We start from the raw sequence: 18,765 nt of genomic DNA on the forward strand, positions 1-18,765 counted from the left end.
TGCAGGAGTAGGGTCTGCTCAGCAAGATGATAATAAACATCACTGACAGGTATACGCATAACAGTCTTGTGTGGTAATCAGTAGAGTAGACATTGTTCACAGTGGCAGTAGATGCAAACAATAAATGCCCTACGTGAGTCCTGTAATTAAATAGCAAAGCAAACACTGAGGCATTCGATAACCACAAAATATGTTTATTGCTCATGCTCAGACCCTGTGAACATTTTTCTTTGCTCGCTGACAAGATAACAGAAAAGGTAACCAAGCATAACATAAAAATGAAAAATACTATTTCCTTGTTCGCTGACAGTTTGGAGGTGCCATGCCACAGGTTTCTCAGCTTTTCTAGTGTTGTCACACTTTCAGCAGCTGTAGGATGAATAATTGTGTAAGGCTAGGTTCAAAATATGACTAGGTGTTCAAGGCAGGCTTTAAAGGAGCGTAGTTGTGTGAGTGGTGTTTTGTGTGGAAGCATGTTGTGAGTCAACACCACTATCAGATAATGTGAGTCACCCATAAGGAAGCAAAGGTATAGAGGTATATTTGGAAAGGGTCAGAGCAGCAATGCGGCAGAGGAGCTGTCACCAGCTTTGCTGGGTGCTCTGCAGACTGGGGAGACTCCAGGTGCAGACTGCGCGCAGATCCTATCCAAAATGTCCCCCCGGCTGCAACCTTGCTGTCCTAGGGCTAGTCCTTGCCATGGCAACTCCATGCCTGACCTGGAAGCGGCAGGGCTTTGCTGCACACCCAGAGGAGGAGCGGGTCTTCTAGCATGCTCAAGTGATCTTCTCTAGTGGCTCTAACAATATTCTGCACTTTTCTGCTCATTGCAGAGTTGGCCGAATCTTGATAAACCCCATTTTACAGGGAGGAGACGAAGGCACCCAGAGCCCAAATGCCTTGGCAGTGAAGCAGTGGCAGGGCCAAAAGCAGAACTGGGATGTCTGGCTGCTCCAGTCTCCTCCATCACACCATCACAGCTCCAGGTTGCAGCAGCAGCTCCAGAGGTGGTGCTTTGCTCTGTGTCTGTGCCCCTCTTTCCCACCCCCTCACAGGGATGCTTGGAGGAGGGTGGCAAATGATAGCTTCTGGAGCATGAAAGACTCAAACAGGAGAAACATTAATTCAAACAGACTTGAAAGTAAAATCCTTTGGTCAGTCTGTAAATTCGTCTGTCACCTGCTTTTCCTTTCAATGATAAGAAGGGAAAGGGATGATAAATAGCTTTTCACAATGTTCTCCAAAGCATTTATTATTTCTTATGGGCATTTTTTCACCAATCTGAAGCAGATGAATTTAACTTCTTTTGAGAGAAGCTTTTGGAAGGCTGTTCTGTTTGCATTTTACCTGTGGGAAATGCTGGGCTAGTGGAATGATTGCACCTCTCTGTTAGCTTTATTGCACTTTCCCTTGGCAATGCTTTGTTTATATCAGTCAGGGATACTGCAAATAAATTATTCTCACATAGAATGAATTCAGTATTCCCCAGGCTTAGGCAGATTAGCACAAATTAAATTCCATATTTTCACACCTGAGGCCATTAACACTTTATTAACTTTTATTGGAAACAGATAATTGCTATAAATATATTGTATCATTAATTGTGAAATGCATGAATTTATAAAAAAAAAAAGTATAGCAATTAACATTTTGCAAGTCTGCTGCATAGCTTACACAGAAAATGTGACTTTTTCACTGAAGAAAAACAATACCCTCCAAATACAATGGGAATCTCCCAGAAGAGCTTAGTTTGGGTGCAGGAAGGTTGTTGGATCTATTCCATTAGCAGCCACCATTAATGTGATGTAGGGAGAGCCTGTTTAAGACCTTTCACTAGCATTTGGTCGGTGTTCCCTCTGTGATTTTTGTGGCCTGGATATTGCAAGTTTACTCCTTCACTGGCTGCTCATTTAGGAATGGCTCTGCTTAGTCTTCTCTGCCTCTGTGCATTTATCTACACCCATCAGATCTCCAAATGTGTCCCACTGTGTTTGTCAAAGCCAGTTTATTACTAGTCTGCTGCTTCTGGCTGCAGGAACCTGAGAAGGGATGTTTAAGATGCTGAAGATTAGGCCTTCTACATACTGAGGCATCGGTCTGTAAAAATTAAATATTCATACCCCAAAGGTTGGGACTGTCAAGCTCCAAGGAACTGAACAAGAGTATTGCATTTTTAAATCTAGTTGGTTGCTTCCTTTTGAAAATTTTTCAGTTTTAACTAGCATTGTCAAGAATGCAAACACATTTTAAAAATTAATTTGTGAAATATAAGTACTTAGGCTAGATAATGAAGCAGTAAGGAGCAACACTTGCCCTTTCCCTGCACTTTGCAGCGTATGAGGTATTTTTCTCCTTCTAAGAGGTTTTTTCATTAAAAATAGTATCTTTACTATTTTCTGCCTTTGCCAGAAGGCTTCAAAAGTCTTTTGTAGCAGGGTCACAACTAGTTATTATCCCAGCTGAACCGTCCTTCTCCAGTGATCACATATGCAATGATTTCATGGAGGGCATAGGAATAAAAGAAAAAGCATTTTAAAGCTGAAATTCTGTCCATTTGTATGCCAGGATGGGTACACTAAGACAGAAATTGATTTTTCAAGCAAAAAGCAAGGAAAGGAAGGGGTGTCTCAGCAAAAATCTGTTACGACAAAAAGAAGAAGAAAAAAAAGAAAAAAATATTTTTAGTATGATCATTTCCTTAGTCAGAAACTGGTTTCTTATCCTTTCCCCAGTGCTGAAATTCACTGTTGGTTTCAACAATGAAATCTCTTATTTGTGAAAATCCTCGCCGTCATTGCCAGAGTGCATTTTATGTTCCAGCTTTCTAATGAAGTCTGTGTGTTTCTGTAGAATGCATACGGGTCTGCTTAACACCCTGGAGATGGCAATTTTTAAAACTGTTGGTACTTTGTATTTTCAAAGCGCTCTTCATTTTCATCTCAGTGGGTGCTGATCAAACCAATAAACACCTCAGCCTTCAAAAAGATGACTGAGTGGAAAGCCTGATAACCAGAGGAGAAACACTGAGCGTAGGTTATCTGTGCTAACCACTTTTTTGTACTCTGTAGAAACCTTTTGCACTGGGAAAGAATTCCTCACTTGCATGTAGAGTGTGTTAGTTGCTAAGGAAAATGATATAACCTAACTGGAACTGTCACCAAAACAGCATAGTTTGTGATGTTGCCCTTGTCATTCCTGTCTTAAAGTGTGGATAATAATCAGGTCTCAGGAACCACTCTTGTCTCTCTATTTTTATTTCTTCTTTCTAGGATATGTTTTTGTAGTACAGTTAAATCAGAGGTGCATGGCATATGGCTTTTTGCTGCATGAATTGCTGCGGATGTGAATGTCAGTGGGCATATAATACCAGATTTTCATTTTGTGAATCACAATGCATGGAATTCAGCCCGAGAGCTCCCCAGACTATAGACCTTATTATAGGCAAATAAAGGGAAGGGGTGGGGGCATGTCTTGGAGATTTTGTTTCGGTTGAAATGAGGTTATCGTGATGAATGATGCAGCTGACAATGAGATTTTTTATAGCCTCTCTCAGAGTAGCAGAAGAGCTTGTATTATTGTTGGTTTGCTTTAAGTAATTGTAATCTAAATAGCACCACGGTTGAAAAGAGCAGCAGAAATCTTTCATATGTGTCTCATAAGCAAAGCCAGGGTGCTTTGTTGTTTTCGTCTCATCTGTCCTTATACAAATGTCCTTCATTGTTTGCAATTTACATCTCGAGTGTTGTCTTGACCGAATATGTCAGTCACCATTAAAAAGGCATTTGCCAGTCAGTCGCTGCTGCTGCGTGGCTCTATTTTTAGCAGGTAAGGCAACTGACCAGCATCTGACAAAATGATCGTGCTGCCTCATGTACCCGTGTAAATTGAGACTGGCTGTGATAGAGGTATAGGGGAGGGGAGGGGAGGGCTGCTGGGGGCCAGAGTGAGAGGAAGAGGCGTGCGTGGGTGTGGATGGGCTCTCCTCCAAAAAGCCAGCTGCTTCAAGCTGCGTCCACGCTGTGCAGTTGGGACCAGCAGATGTTCCTGCCTCTGCTGGCTTTCCATAGGCTGCCTTGGGCACCGGCAGCAGGGCAGCGATAGCACCACTAGTTCGCAGAGCTTTCTTCAGTGATCACAGGTTAAAGCGGGCCTTGGTGTGCTAATGTGGGCTGCCCTCAAGTTCCCAGAGACTGGGAGAGTGGGAGATGGAGGAGGATGGGAGGTGAGGGATTTAGCATGTGCTTTCTGAAGGAAGTGTTAGGTTTTGCCCCACAGAACATTTGGGCTTGAGACTGGAGTGGGGGCATTTGTTCCTTAGGAAGAGTAGTGAAGCTCAGACGTGAGAACTTGGGTTCTGCCACTTTTCCGTTGTAAGCAAAATAACTTACTGAAGGATTGAGAGTGGTGTGTGTACCTCAGAAAAGTGGTAAGGCCCTTTTTCCTTTGCCCTTTCACCTCTACACTGTCAACTTGAATAGCCATACAAAAAGTGTTGCGGATTTATTCATGACTGAAAGATAATGTATCAATAGCCTCTCTCCCAGTTCCTCAGGTTACTTTAATAAGTTGATCATGGCAAGCAGAGAAGCAAGTCCCCTTGTAATACATACAAAAGCTGAAGAATATCACCTTAGAAGCTGAGTCCAGGAATAATGAAGAGATTTGATACCATGCAAGTGTATTAACCCAAACACCAGAAACAGGTGAAGAAACAAATACCAAATTCTGTGTCAGAATCCCTGAAAAAGATTAGTGCAGCTGATTAAACATCTTGCCATGGTGGTTGAAAATATTCATGCCATGACCACGAAACTGGAATGTCCAAGAACCGTCCATGAATCAAGAATATCAAGTCTGCATCTAGAAGAGTGGAAGCATTTGGGGAAATAGCTTTGAATGGTTTGAACTTTATGTTAATTTTTCTCTCTGGAGATGTATCTTCAGATTTTAAGCATCAGTTTTCTGTCTCAGGGAGACTGGATGATCTTTGTTGTTTTGCTGATATGAGAACGACAGCAGCAAGAACTTAAAAATTGCTGTTGTATCCATTTTTCTTGAATAGTAAAGGTCTCCTAGAACTTCTTGTTGTACTTAACCATGTGTCCAAAGGAAACTGCGGAGCTCATTGTATCATTATGACATTGTCAGCCTCTTCAGAAGCAATTGATCAGCGCTTCATAGTGAAAATAACATCTCAGAAGTCACCGAGTAGGAAAATGGAACATCCTTATTTTTGTATAATCAGATGTGTGAGATGAAGGATGTAATCTCATAGCTGTCAAGATTTTCAGATTCCTTCCAAGAACTCTTTTCAATGTAAGTTAGGGATTTGGAAGTTGTTAAAGGGCTGCTTTCTTCCTGGTGTTTTTTTTATTTATTTTTTTTTAATCTGAATTAATCTGATTGTCATATAACTGATACTCTGCATTTCAAGGCCTATATGTGGGTTTTGGTGGGGTTTTTTTGGTTGGATTTTGTTTGGGGTGGTTGTTGTTGTTGTTTTGTTGGGTTTTTTTAAAGCACATACATAAACTAGTGACTGGATGTAGAAATCTTACTGGATTTCTCTGTGTTCTAAGTGAAGCTTCCTTTAGCCTCTCTCCCTGTTCAATATTCTGACCTCCAACAGGATTTATTTCCCTAGTCTTTCCTTCTGCCTGTCCCCTTTCCTTGGAGTAACAGCATGGATCATACAGCGCTTCAACCTGTCTTAAGGGAGGGTGCTAATGACCACATCTTGGGTCAAGAGATCAGAAAAGACCCTTTGAAGTTGTGGAATATCGGAATGGATGGGGGTTACAGGCAGCTGTGTGTTTTCAATGGGAATAGAAATCTGAAGGACACCATTAGAATTGTAAAATCAAAATTACATGCATGGACATGTTTCTTATTCCTAAAAATGTAGTTATATGGACAAAAAAAAAAAAAATCTTCCTTAATGAGTAACAGCGTAAATACAACATTTTAATAATGATGGCAGAAAACTGGATATTCTTTTATCTAACCTAATTCCATATATAGTAGGCTGCAAAGTTTAATTTACTTAGAGAAAAGAACTATCTCCATCAATCTGCGAGATAAACCTACGGCAGAAGGTATTGTATGTGTGTGGCTTGCAGATGGCTTCAGTTATATACATGGCCCAAATGGCCTTTCACTGTGTGAAATCTTAGGGTACCAGCTAAAGCAAAATCTTTAAACTGGTAATTCTACTTGGCGGAGAAAAGAAACTGTCTCCATAAAAATTATTTAGCTTTGCATGGGTTAGGGTTTTTTTATTGCTTTTAAGCTCTAAAGAACATGATGTTTCATAGCTGCTCAATTTGCTCTAGTTATTATCATTTGAAAGAATTTGATGATTCTAATTTCCTTCTCTACACTTCTTGATTTCAGTACTAGAGTAACACTTCAGCATCTAGTATTGATTTTTATGATGGCCAGGGCTTTGATATTAATTTCTGCACCACAGCAGGCTGAGGATGGGTGATTGCCAATGCAAACTGGGAACTCAGAAAGACTAATTTCATGTTTTGCAATTATAAATGTAGGTGTTTGCTTGTAGGATGGTGGCTGTGTTGATGAGTACCATGAATCAGCAGTGCACCCTTGTGTGATGTGGACTAACTGCACACTGGGTTGCATTAGCTAAAGCAGAGCTAGCAGATCAAAGGAGGGGATTATTCCCCCCAGATTGGCACTTGTGATGCAGCAGCTGGAAGACTGTGTCCAGTTTTGTGCCCCAGCAATGGGGAGAGATTGATGAAATGGAGCTAGTCCAGCAAAGGGCCACCAAGATGATTAAGTGGAGGTGGAACATGTGCTGTTCAAGGGGAACACGAAGGAGCTAGATTTGTTCATCCTGGAAAAGGCTGGGGGGGAGGAGGGTTGATCCATTTGTACCTTCTTTCATAGCTGAACAAGAAGCTGTGGAGAAGATGCATACCCTTCTCAGAAGTACAGAGTAAAAGAAGAAAAAAGTTGCAGTGAAGGAAACTGGTAGGATGTAAGGATAAAAAAACCCCAACTACTGATACTGGTGCAACACTGGAACAGGTTATATGTAGAGGTTATGAAGTCTTCATCCTTGGACAAACTCAAAAGTCACACAGACAAAGGCCCTGAGCAACCTGACTTAAGCTTGAGGTTAGTTCTGCTGTGTCTGCAGGACTTGATGATGCCTAGAGCTTTCTAGCAACCTGAATTATTCTGTGGGTTTATGTGTAAAAACTACTTTCTTATCCAGTATGAAACAGGGAGAAACAGTAATTTGTATCATTAGTCATCATTGAAACAAACAGATGCAGCATCAACCAATCTCATACATTTTTTTCTAATGTTAAAGAAAGTGCAAAAGATCCTTTGGATGGATGCAGTAGCCACTTTTAAGAAGTCAGGCTTTCCCCATTAGCTGTGGTAATCCCTTTAAAGCAGTTCTAACTTGTCTTAGCTCTGACAGCTGAACTGTTATTACTCAGGGGCATTCAAGCTCTGGCAGAAATATGAGGTCAAAAGCATTTCCTCAAAATCTTCTTGCTAACAGTTAGGTAAGTATGCTTTACTAAATATTTACCACTAACTAATACTGCAGCTGACATGGTAACTTGTCTTAACCACATTAATTTGTTAACATATTTGAGCCCAAATGCTTAAAGCAGGCAATGTGTGTAGCAATTGCAGAGCAATGTTTGGCTACTAGTGGATTGGTTTTGGGGGTGTTTGTTATTTTGTGGTTGGGTTTTTGTGTTGGTTTTCTTGTGTGTTGGGTTTTTTGTTGTTTTTTTTTTAAGTGCTTGTCTTGTACACAGACCTCTGCTTTAGCTAAAACTGCATTGCTTACAGCTGTGTTCTGGCTCCATGTGCAAGCTGTCACTCCAGCTTCCTGGTAAGTTTTGAGTACTTTTAAGCATGAGTTTCTGACCAACGGAGACCACCATTTAAATTGACAGAACTAACAAAGGGTAAAAAAGGATAAAGGAAAGGTGATGTTAAGTAATTTTTAATTAGATGACAAGAATACATAAATGATGTCTTACTGCATGTTGCCTGTAAAATTAGTGGTAGAGAAAGGAACCTAGCCCACACCTCACTTGCTGTGCTTTGATGACAGGACAACTCTATCTTGGTTTCTTTTCTCATGTCCTGATACACAATTCTGTTAGCAAGGAGGCATATTTTTTTCTCCCATGGTGGAACCACCTTCCATCTCTAAGTAAAATATTTTCCCTTTGTTTACATCCTTTAAAGGTTGAAGTAATGAAATGTTTAGATACAGCATTTGCTGCAGTTTTGATGTAAATGGCTGAAATGAAAATGTGTTGCAATTTGGGACAGTAATGAGAAGGATGAGGGGAAAAAATGAAGATATGGTGTTCATGCTGTCTTTCTGTGCACAATCTCTCATACATAGTGTTAGTAAGCAGTAAAAATTAGAGACCAATGACAAGAGAACCAGAGCTGTCAGAAATTAAAATTTCCTCCCCTCCTTGCCCCTGAAAATGATCAGGAAGACTATAGTCATAAATGACAAATTTAATAATCAACTGGTATACATCAGTACGTGCATGTTGAGCACCACATGTGCAATGTTCACTGTGATTACCAAGGAAAATAGGGACAAGCTGTGCTCACAGCAAGCCCAGCACTGCAGCTGGCTTTGGGTGGGTGGGCTTCAGCAGTTGCCACAGATGTTGCAGATGCTCTGTGTTGGGCAGGAGATCCGCATGTGAGACTGGGACCTTGAATGTCAAAACCTGTACATTCATGTTGCCTGGCTTCAGTACAAGCACTGGTGCTATTATTGCCAAGGAGAGACTATGGCTCAGCCTTTCCAGAAGAAAGTTCCCCGCTGTCCAGATGTGAAAATTTCGTTTCATGCTAACAGAGATACTGAGGGCCACTGGACAGGACAACAGCTCAGGTGTGGAATGCAGCCAGACCTCACTGTGGGCTGTGGCTCCAGTATAAAGGTTGTCTACAGTGACTGTATCAAAAAAGAGTGATATTGGAAGCTTTGCATGCTACAAAGCAAAGCTATTCTGATCAAACTGATGTTTAAAATAAAAGGGCTGCAGAGGAACCAGGATAACCAGCAAATAACTGCTTTCTATTTTTCCAAATAGTACAAAATGTTATTTAAAAAAAAAAAAAAAAGACTGTTAAAAATATATTCAGGAATCAAAGGAAGAAAAGCAGGCAGAAAAAATGTGCAAGCACCATTAAGCTGCAGAAATTTTCCTTGGACATGTTGCAGTACCTTTTCAAAGCAGCATATGGGGTTTATTCTGGTGACTCTAATTTTAACATGAATGGGAGTCACGTGGAATACTCCTGGCATACTGCTTTGAAAATATATCCCTGCATGATTAAGGAAGACTGAAATCTTTTTAAACCTCTGTCTTTTTTTTCTTTTTTTTTAAAACCAATGCTGAAGTGTTTTTAAAGGAAAATAATAATGGAATGATAATTGTCTAACCCTGAATAAAGTAGTAATGTAACAGGTAGAAATACTACTGGCTTAGCACTATACATATGTTTGTGCTTCAGAGGCTGGGGAATGAAAGAAGGAAACTTGAGGGTTTGTACTCACTGTTGCAGCTGCCCCTGCCTTGCTTGATCTTTATAAATCAGTCTCTTCACTTGGAAGATGAATTAATCATTCCACCTACCATGTGCAAAGAGCAGAAAGTTCAATGGAAAGAGTGAGTACAAGGTGGGATTTGCCTCTGAGATGGCAGGCATGGCTATGCTGCAATGCTGACAGCATCTTTAGCTTATGGATGATTGAGACTGAGGAAATATGTACTCTGAAGATCGATTAGAGAGAGACTCATTAGTGGGAAGGAAGTTCTGAGCAGATGCAACAGCCCTGACAAAATGAGCCAGAACACTGATAGAGCTGGGCCTGGTGTGTGGGCTGAATGTGAAGTAGGGTTGCTGGAGGAAGGTTCAGAGAGTCCTTTCTGACAGCCGGTCCTTCCTACCCATCTTCAGAGAAAGCAGTCTTAACAGTTTCTTGAAATGTTTTGAAAAGGATGAGGCAGAAAATGTCCATAAACCATATTGATGAATATAGACATGAGCATAGCGAGGAGTATGGACAATCATCTGGTATCCTTCCAAAGATGCAGAGAAAGAGCGGAAAGTTACTTTTCCTTTTCTAATACTTTTTTTACTTTTTTTTTTTTTCTGACTGAGTATGTAAGGTTTATTTTTATAACTTTTATTTTGCATGGGCTGCTGCTTCAGGATCTCCTCTGATTGTTTGCAATTTCTTATTGCCTGTCTTACTAATATTTATCTATCTTGACAGCAGGCGCACACATACACAAGTTGTCTGTCCTTTCTCCTTCTCACAAAATCTTCACCAGTGAGATGTTACATCTGGATGCTGAGCTCACCCGTCCTCCCTATTTGTTGACATTCAGAGTGGGGTGTTAATATGCTTTGCTGGGGTTTCTCCAGTCCTTCCAACATGGTTGCTACTTTCCAGACTTAAACAGGAGATGCAACAGGCAGTATAAAAGAAAGAGTATTTATGTCAGCCTTATTTAAGCAAGAGACTTCATTTAAGCAAGGCTATTTATATAGCAAGGTTATTTATACTGCATTTGGCTGTGAATGGGCGCGTGTGGGCATGCTTCTGTTGTGCATGCGACACGTGTTTGGGGTATGTATATTTGGCTGCACATTTCCATGTACGTGGATTGAAAAAGTGGCTGTTAATGTCTTTGAGAAGGGGATGTTTGCAAAGTCCAGCTTAAAGTAGGGAGGCTCTGAAGCCCATGGGAACAGATGCATACTGCCAGAGGCTGACACAGAATAAGAGTGTCAGTAGCTTATTCTGTGTGCTCCGAATTGCCTTATGAGGGTCTGGAGGGTATTGCCCTTTCTAGCTAAAGCTAAGTATCCACTTGATAAATTGCTCCTGTTAGAGCGTACTTGCAAAAAACATAACTACGTGGTAAACAGCCCTAACTGTTCATTCAGCTCGTGTAAGCATTGATTTGACTTTCATGCCTGCGTGAGGTGGAAGCAGACAGAGCTTGTTCTTCTCAAGAAAGTTTGTTGTGCACTTGCTGGACCTGGAAACTAGACTCATGTTTTCTGTTCTTCTCATTAACTTGTAGTCTTGGCAATCCCCACCTGCACCTCCAGAGCCTTCTGACACTTGCCCTTCCCTGAGCCCCTGTGGTGTGAAAGTAGTGTGAAATGAAGGTGATAAATGGTGGACAGGCCCTCATCAACAGCTATTGAAATAATGGCCTGAAGGTCCTTCAACAGCAGCTAGGAAGGTGAACCAAGGCAAAGATAAGTCTGTAACTGAGCTGTTCTCAGTACGCTCTTTCTAAACATCATCAACCAGCATTGTCGTTCTGGTCTGAAAGGTGCATAATCACACTAACAGAGTTCCTCTAAAGGCTGCTGGATGTCTGGTTGTTACTCTTAAATAACATAGAGCCAAAACTTTTGAAATTAAAACACACGCATAGAAAACTCTCCTGAATAAATATCCCATCTCTTTTTCCAGATGCCTAGGCAAGTATATACAGGGGTTTTAGAAATCCAGAGAAGTCTGCTAACATCATCCATTGTGCCAGACTTAAGGACCTTTTGGATAAACCCCAAAGCCCCTGCTTCAGGTCTCACACTACCAACCTCATCCCCATTAGCAAGAGAGAGCATGAGTTTTGTGTGAACAGATTTAATCTTTCCGTGTAGCAGATGTGCTGACACATGGGCTTCTACAGTCATTGGGGTAAATAATCTCCTGTTTAAGTAGTTCCTAAGTACCTATTTATGTAATTAACATATAAAAAACCCCATGCATCATTATTTAAATGGTGAGCCATGACAGCATCAGTGTGATTTCAGATACCTGAGACATTAATTTTTCCTTTATTTTGTCCCTCTTATGGTTCCTCAATTTTGTTAAAAGCAGAAAAGTAAGATAAATAAGTCTGTTGCCATTTCATGTGATGAAGTAGGCATTTCATCTGCATCTTGCAGAACACTGCAATGCACTAATGAATAAGATGGAGGGGAGCATGCACGCAAGACAGGCAAGACCAAGGACATATGTGGCATAATCTGTTTCAACAGTGTTAGTAGTACAATGTACATTCCTCAGTTCCCCTCCTATGGAGACCAAGCATTAAAGGCAAGTCTCAGACTGTTTGGATTGCAGATAAATCTAGCTTGTGTCGCTTGTTTGGCAGTCTGCACAAAGCACAAGCTGGAGAAGTAGCTGAAGGTAGAATATTGCAGGTAAAATGCTGCAACGACGTGAAATTGTTCTGTCCTGGCCGTGTGTGCTCCAAACCAAGTGAGTGAATGAAAGAACCAAGATTAAGATAACATGACTGAAAGTTCTCTCAGCATGTTGCAAAAGGTTTTTGATAGAAAATTATATGTGTTTGAACAAAATAGGCAGAGGAGGGAGCAGGGAAATCCTAACCCCAGCTGCGGACGCTGAATATGTGATAGATTTGGCAGGCAGTGCTCATATAGGCTGAATGTACTGGAATTTGTACAGCTCACAAGGTGATTTCTGTGGCCCTTGCAGGTCTGTACTTAAGAGTGCAATGTAAGGAATCTTGAAGTTGATGATGTGTACTGTGAAACCATTTTCTGTCTACTGTCTGAATTTATTATAATTGATTTGAAATTCTTCAGTGCCCTCTCATGCTATATGACTGCTATGTATGTTTGAAACGGCAAGACTTAAAGGTTGCAGACAGCTGCAGGGGCTTGTGTATTTTAGGGTTGTTTTTTTCTTTAATATGATAGCTATACAAAGACAAACTAACTATGATTGTATATGACACTGCCTCCAAACCTAAACATCACTTGAGGTTGTTTGTCAGATAGGGTTCTGCTGTTCCTAGTGTCAAAGTTAGAAATAATTTTCCTTTTTTTCTCTCTCTCTCTGTATCAAAATCTGTCTGACTTCAAATCTATTCACTGTGACAGAATAGTCTTCCTCTAAGCAACCCAATTTCTCTTTCTTCCTCTTTTTTTACACCGGGTTTCTTATGTGTGGTTGTGGTGGCTTTCTTATTTTTGTTTGGTTTTTCGTTTTTTTAAGATGTGGATATTTTGGTTCTGCATTAAACATGAGGCATTTTAGATCTTCCTGGAGTTAACATTGGAGGTGGAAATGGAGCCTACAGCCGTGCTGTCTAGACTAGGAAGTCTCCTTTCACCACCCAGACTACGTGTAATCATTTAGCAATAGGAAAACTGAGAAATATTCATATCAGTTCCTGTAGCCAATTTCAGGACTGTTTGTAGGCTGTCTTTGGCTTAGCTGAAGAACTTCAGTTGTCAGAGAAGATGAAGAAGTATTGCAAATTCAACACCCGTACACAGTCATCATACAGACTGCAGTTGTCTATGTCCAAGACCGTTGTATGAATCTCTGTAAGGCTCCAATTTTATTTGTATAAGATGAGTGAAGATTTTCTTTAATGCACCTCTGGATCTTGAAGGCTTTTAACGTATGTATGCACCCTCAGAAGGGGAGCAACTTTCCCGGTGGTTCAGGAAGAGACTTGAATGCTCCCTGTGCTCTTTTCTTTTCCCGTACTTTTCTAAGTACAGGAGAAGGTAGTGAATATTGAACATGCACATTGGTGCTTGGATGGTGGAAACTGAATCCGTCCATGCTTTGCAGAGTGAGAGGTTCTGTGATTTCGTAACTCATATAGACCTTCCTGGGTGCCATGGTGGCAGATCACCTCTGAAGGTCACGTCTAATCTGATCTGCAAAGCTGTGTTCCTGACAGTGTTTTCAGCAGCTTATGAATCACCTGGTATACCTAGTCAGATAAGCTTTGTGGTTAGTAGTAAGGCTGTCTTAATTGGCGGAAAGGATAGATATCTCTTTATGCTGTGGTCTAGCATTTTCATTTTAATTTGTGTTTATCTGTGGCTATCCAAACACTCGTCTCAGATGCAGTAATATGAGAAAAAACAAAAAAGCAAAACCCCTGAAACCTGCTTGTTTGAAATAAAGTGTAGGGGGCCCCTGATAAAGGAGGCATAAGGTTTTCTGATGTTAGTGGTTGGGGAAAACCAAACTAAATGTGAAATGTGGCCTTGATTGCCTGTAGCCTAGGTCCTAATTGCTGCTTCAGGAATACAGATGTGAAAGGGAAATCTGTAGGTATTCCTGGAATAAATGAATAGGACTAGCTGTTCCCAGTGCAAATCAGCTGCTTCTACAAATGTACTTTTGAAAGGGCTGGAAAGTTTACTGAGAGTTGGCAGGTAATTTATGGTACTGGAAGAGGAATCACTGGGAGCCAACCAGCACGTCTGTGACTTAGGAAGTGTTAGTAGGTTAACCATCTTCTCCATGTAGGTATCTAGGCTAAAAAAAGTAAAACCCACATTCTAGAAGGATGAGTAAGCATTTTATCACCATTGATTGTTCCTCAGCTCCCACACACAAACAGGCCTTAGCCCCTGACAGCATAGCCGAGAGCTGCTGTCAGATTGGCAAGGAGGAGCTTCAGTGCGAAGCCTTCCTAGGAATCTTTTATCCTTTTGGTTGAGCAACATCTTTTTATCCCACTATCTTAGAAGATTTTTCACAAATCTCATTTATTATGTTGCTTTAAAATTGCCTGGATTTTTCTAGTCTTGAATTTTTTATCTCCTTTAAAAGCTTTTTTGGGTATTTGTGCCCTGTCCTGCTTTAGAGTGCAGCAAAATCCTTTGTCTATTCTCACACCATAATCTTGGGAGGAAAAGAAATGCAGTTTACAAGGGACATTACTAAGAAAAGAAGGTGACAAAGGGTGAGGTTTCTTAAAGTTAAATCTAACAGCTTGCTGCCCTCAGAAGCAAACATCTCTGTCACTCCTGTCCCTTTCCTGTGGCAGGAAAAGATCTTAAAAATGGGTTCTTGAATAGTTGCCCTAATCTGGGACGCAGCCTTCTCCCTGTCAGTGGGTGAAACACAGATGAAGAGTTTTGGAAACTGGGCTAAGAGAAGGTTTCTCCATATACTTCAAAACAGCACTGATAATCATTATGTTTGCTTGCAGCAGTGCTTTGTTTAACAGAATACAGCCTAATGGAGAGTTTTGAACTCTGTGTATCATACAACAGAAAGGAACAATGTATTCAATTAGGAAGCTCTCCAATTTAATATTGGCTTAAAAAAAATAAAATATCAGTGTAGAGATCCACTAGGAATATGACAGTTGTTTTGCATTGTCCAATGGTATTTTATATATTAATTTACGGTTTGCATCACTGTTTTAAGCTATACATATTGACAACACTTCCAGTCCATAACAGATGATAATAACAGCTAGCAAAATGTATGTTGGAACTGCTGAACTGCTTCATCACTCACACACAAATGACGGGGTATGCTCCACACCCTCAGACCACCCTCTCCCCTACGTGATGTAGGTGGAAGGAGAGGCGGGAGAGAGATGGAACTGGATAGATTTCTCTTTTTTTTTTCCCAGCAAGCCCTGTCAGCAAATCTAAGCTTTTTAATTAGCTCCCCCTTCCCCTAAAATGCACATTGAACATCTTCCCACAGTTTAATGTTTCAGAACTGAAATAGTGACCACAAAAGCCTGCAAGCACAGGGTAATGATTGTAGCGGCGGTGCTGCAGGAAGTAGGAGGAGGTGGTGCTGCTCTAAAGGAAAATGAACAGCCAGAAGTACAGCATTGCGAGAAGTGAATCCTTACGGCATCCTGAGCCACTAAAAAATACAGTTCTCTTATAAGGTCATTTCTCTGTCAAAAATGATAATTCAGTGACAGATGTCCTGAAAAGCCAGATCTCCTGGTGTAACGCTCTGTTCTTGGCCTTGTCCTTGAGTACCAATGGGCTTCAAAGGCATTCCTGGACTCTGGATTAGGCTTAGGTAGAACATATTTAACAAGGATACATGGAGATCTGCAAGGCCCTGTCCCAATGCATTTTAAACCACCACTATTTATAATTGCTAATGCAGTGGATTTCTGTTATTAGAGCAATACAGGAATTTGGCTGGGTTTGGTGGGTTTTTTTTTCAGAATGGCCTTCATTTTTTATTGTTCTTTTACTTAAATAAATGAAAGTAAGTGTCGATGAAAAAGGAACGCATCTTCCTTTTCTTCATCTGAAATTCTTCTCTTACCACCATTATAATGTCAGCGTCTCATAGTCTGGCCGGACTCATAATCTTTATAATATAAATGGATGCGTGTTTAGGTATTCTCCCCATTTTGCAGTTTCAGTAACAGAAGCATGTAGAGAATGAAAGATTGTTTTCAGGTGTCCCAGAGAAAGTCTGAGGGGCAGCCCAAAATTACCCCCAACTGCCAAGTCCCTTTGCTGACTTCCTTGTTAGCCTATGAATCTTTTCTGTCTCTCAGACATTGCTTCCTTTCCTCTTCGGACCTCGTCATCTCTCCTTTCTCGTATTGTCAGAGGGTAGAACAGAGATTTATATGCATGGGTAACGACCCTTTTGTGCGTGGAAGTTTTCCTGATGGCATGTTTCATCAGGCCCCGGGCAGAACGGGGAACATCCAGCATAAATTAGTTGCCTGAAGACTCAGGTCACCATCTGTGGGTGCCAGATACAATTTTGGAAGCCCCATTAGCAAAACATCAGATTGCTTGGGAAGTTTCATAATGGTCAGGTCGGATTTTGACCCTGTTTTGGACAGATGCGGTTTATGGAACTGGAAAGCAAAATGTAGTGTTTTGACAGCCCGTGCAGCAGTCTTGTCTTGTGCTGGTCTGTTACTCAAGCTTGATACATGAGTAAGGTGTGTTATTTGGGTACACAGGGAGTGTACCTCCTTAGTGTATGCACGCATGCGAGTGAATACTGCTGGTGTAGATGTGTGCATACACATGCACGAATGTTTGCACAGGGAGAAAGTCAACGTGTGCACAGCTTTGCCTGCATGTACTTTCCCAGCGTGTACGAAAAGGGAAAGCAAACTCGGAATCAAATAAGCAGCGACACCAGAGGGGAAAAAAAAAAAAAAAAAAGAGATGAGATTGCAGTTGATTACGAGCCTGGCAGCAGATGCGCTACACAAATCCAGCCCGCTGCATCCAGGCTGTTTCCATGGCGATGGAGCGAGTAATTGTGGAGCTCCGGCACGCTCCCCCGCGGCCCCCGGGTCCCCACCGGCGGTGCCTCCGGGCCAGCACCGGGCCCTGGGGGGAACCAGCCGGCAGCGACCGGAGGGAAACCCGGGGCCGGGGCGCTCCCGTTTACGCCCGGCGGCAGGAGGCTGGCGCGCGGCGCCCCCCCCCCACCCCCGCGGGGAGGATGGTCTCCCAGGGCGCGCGCCGCGCGGGCAGGAGCCTCCCGGCGCGGGGGGCGGGCTGCGATTGGCTGCTGCCGCCCGGGCCGGCCAATGGGAGCCCGCCTGGGGCCGCGGCCGCGGCATAAGCCCCGCCGCGCGCCGGGCGCGGGGGAGCGGCGAAGGTGTGCGAGGGCGGGGGAGCGGCGGGCGGCCGCGCACATGGCCGCGCTGCGGGCCGCGCTCCGCACAGAGCTCCGGCAGGGAGCGCCTGCCGCGCCTGGCGCCTGCCGCGGAAAGCGGCGTTAAGTCTTTCGCCCGCTGTCGCGCGGGGAGGCGAATTTGTCGTCGGGAACGATGGAGCTACGGGATCTCTGTAAGTAAATCCGCGCTACTTTACCCTGCTAGTTCAGCCTGGGGATTTTCATTCGAGGAATGGCAAAAGCAAATAGTAGCAACTGCAAATAGCGCGGAGGGTTGCTTGGGCTTCTTTCACACCGTGTTCTTCCTAATGGGTTCAGGCATTGGGCAAACTAGTTAGCTGTTTGCGTTGCCTTGGGTGGTTGTTTAGCCTAATTAAGATGAGTCTGTGGAAGGATGCTGTATTCTCCGACGCATTTCAGAACGCTTCTGTGTTTGAAAAGAAAAGCAAACCACACAGAGCAGAAAATCACAGGCACCAAAGTCCGAGGTGCCTATATGTAGTCACTAGCATTTGTGGTGTCGGTGTTACAACACCAGCCACATTATTATAATGGTTTGTCAAACACTAGTTCAGATGCTGAGCCAAGAAAACACGAGTTGCTCATCATTCGTCGCTGTGTTCAGCACAGAAATCGTTGCTTTTCCTACCGTTTATGGTTGTTCTTGGGCTTTTTTAAGTTTGTTTCTTCTTTGGAGGAGGCCTTTAAAAAACACATGTAATTCAAAAGCTTTCCTGTTTGTTGGTGAAACAGGTGAGTACATTAAAAGTGTGGAGAGTTTCCTTTTTCACCATTGCGGGGCATGAGTTAGGAGTTGATTCCTTTGCCGGTTGGGACTCTGCTTTTGATTCTGTAAAGCAGAAATGATATATTTAGAAGGGGGAGGGGTTGTGTGTGCAAATCTGTCCCTCAGTAGCCCTCTGGGGTTGTTACTTGAGTTACACCAGCCACGAATTTTGCTCAGTGTTGTTCATGTTTGATCAGGTTTTTGCCGTTAGACTGGGAGCTTTGCTGCACAGAGCTCGTGAATGACTCTCTGCTTAACCCTCTCAGAGGCTGTAGTCATCATATCTGGTTTGTGAAAATGCATAGGAGGAAGGACAGAAACAAGAACGAAAAGATTTAGAAAAAAATCCTGTATTTTTATTCCGTACCTGAAATGGTCATCTGTATCAGGATTTTTATAGTAGCCAGACTGGGTGCAAACATCATATGAAGCTGACTGCTTTTTAGGGATCCGTTTTTGTGTCTTCTGTTCATTTTAGAACTAAATGCACAACTTCCTTTCC

General features: G+C 42.3%; 1 protein-coding gene across 5 annotated transcripts in view; it reads left to right on the forward strand.

Moving 5' to 3' along the window:
• Positions 1-18,765, forward strand: part of ELMO1 (engulfment and cell motility 1) — a 311,529-nt gene that overhangs the window by 209,402 nt on the left and 83,362 nt on the right. The window contains exon 1 of one of the 5 annotated variants that reach the window (XM_013303077.3): positions 17,458-17,649. The exons of the other annotated variants lie outside the window; for them this stretch is intronic. The gene's annotated coding sequence lies outside the window, so the exon portion shown is untranslated. Of the gene's footprint in view, positions 1-17,457; positions 17,650-18,765 lie in introns of those variants that run through there. 5 annotated transcript variants of the gene reach the window in all.

The sequence above is a fragment of the Falco peregrinus genome, chromosome 5 (genome assembly GCF_023634155.1).
Source record: "Falco peregrinus isolate bFalPer1 chromosome 5, bFalPer1.pri, whole genome shotgun sequence".
Lineage (NCBI taxonomy): Eukaryota > Metazoa > Chordata > Aves > Falconiformes > Falconidae > Falco > Falco peregrinus.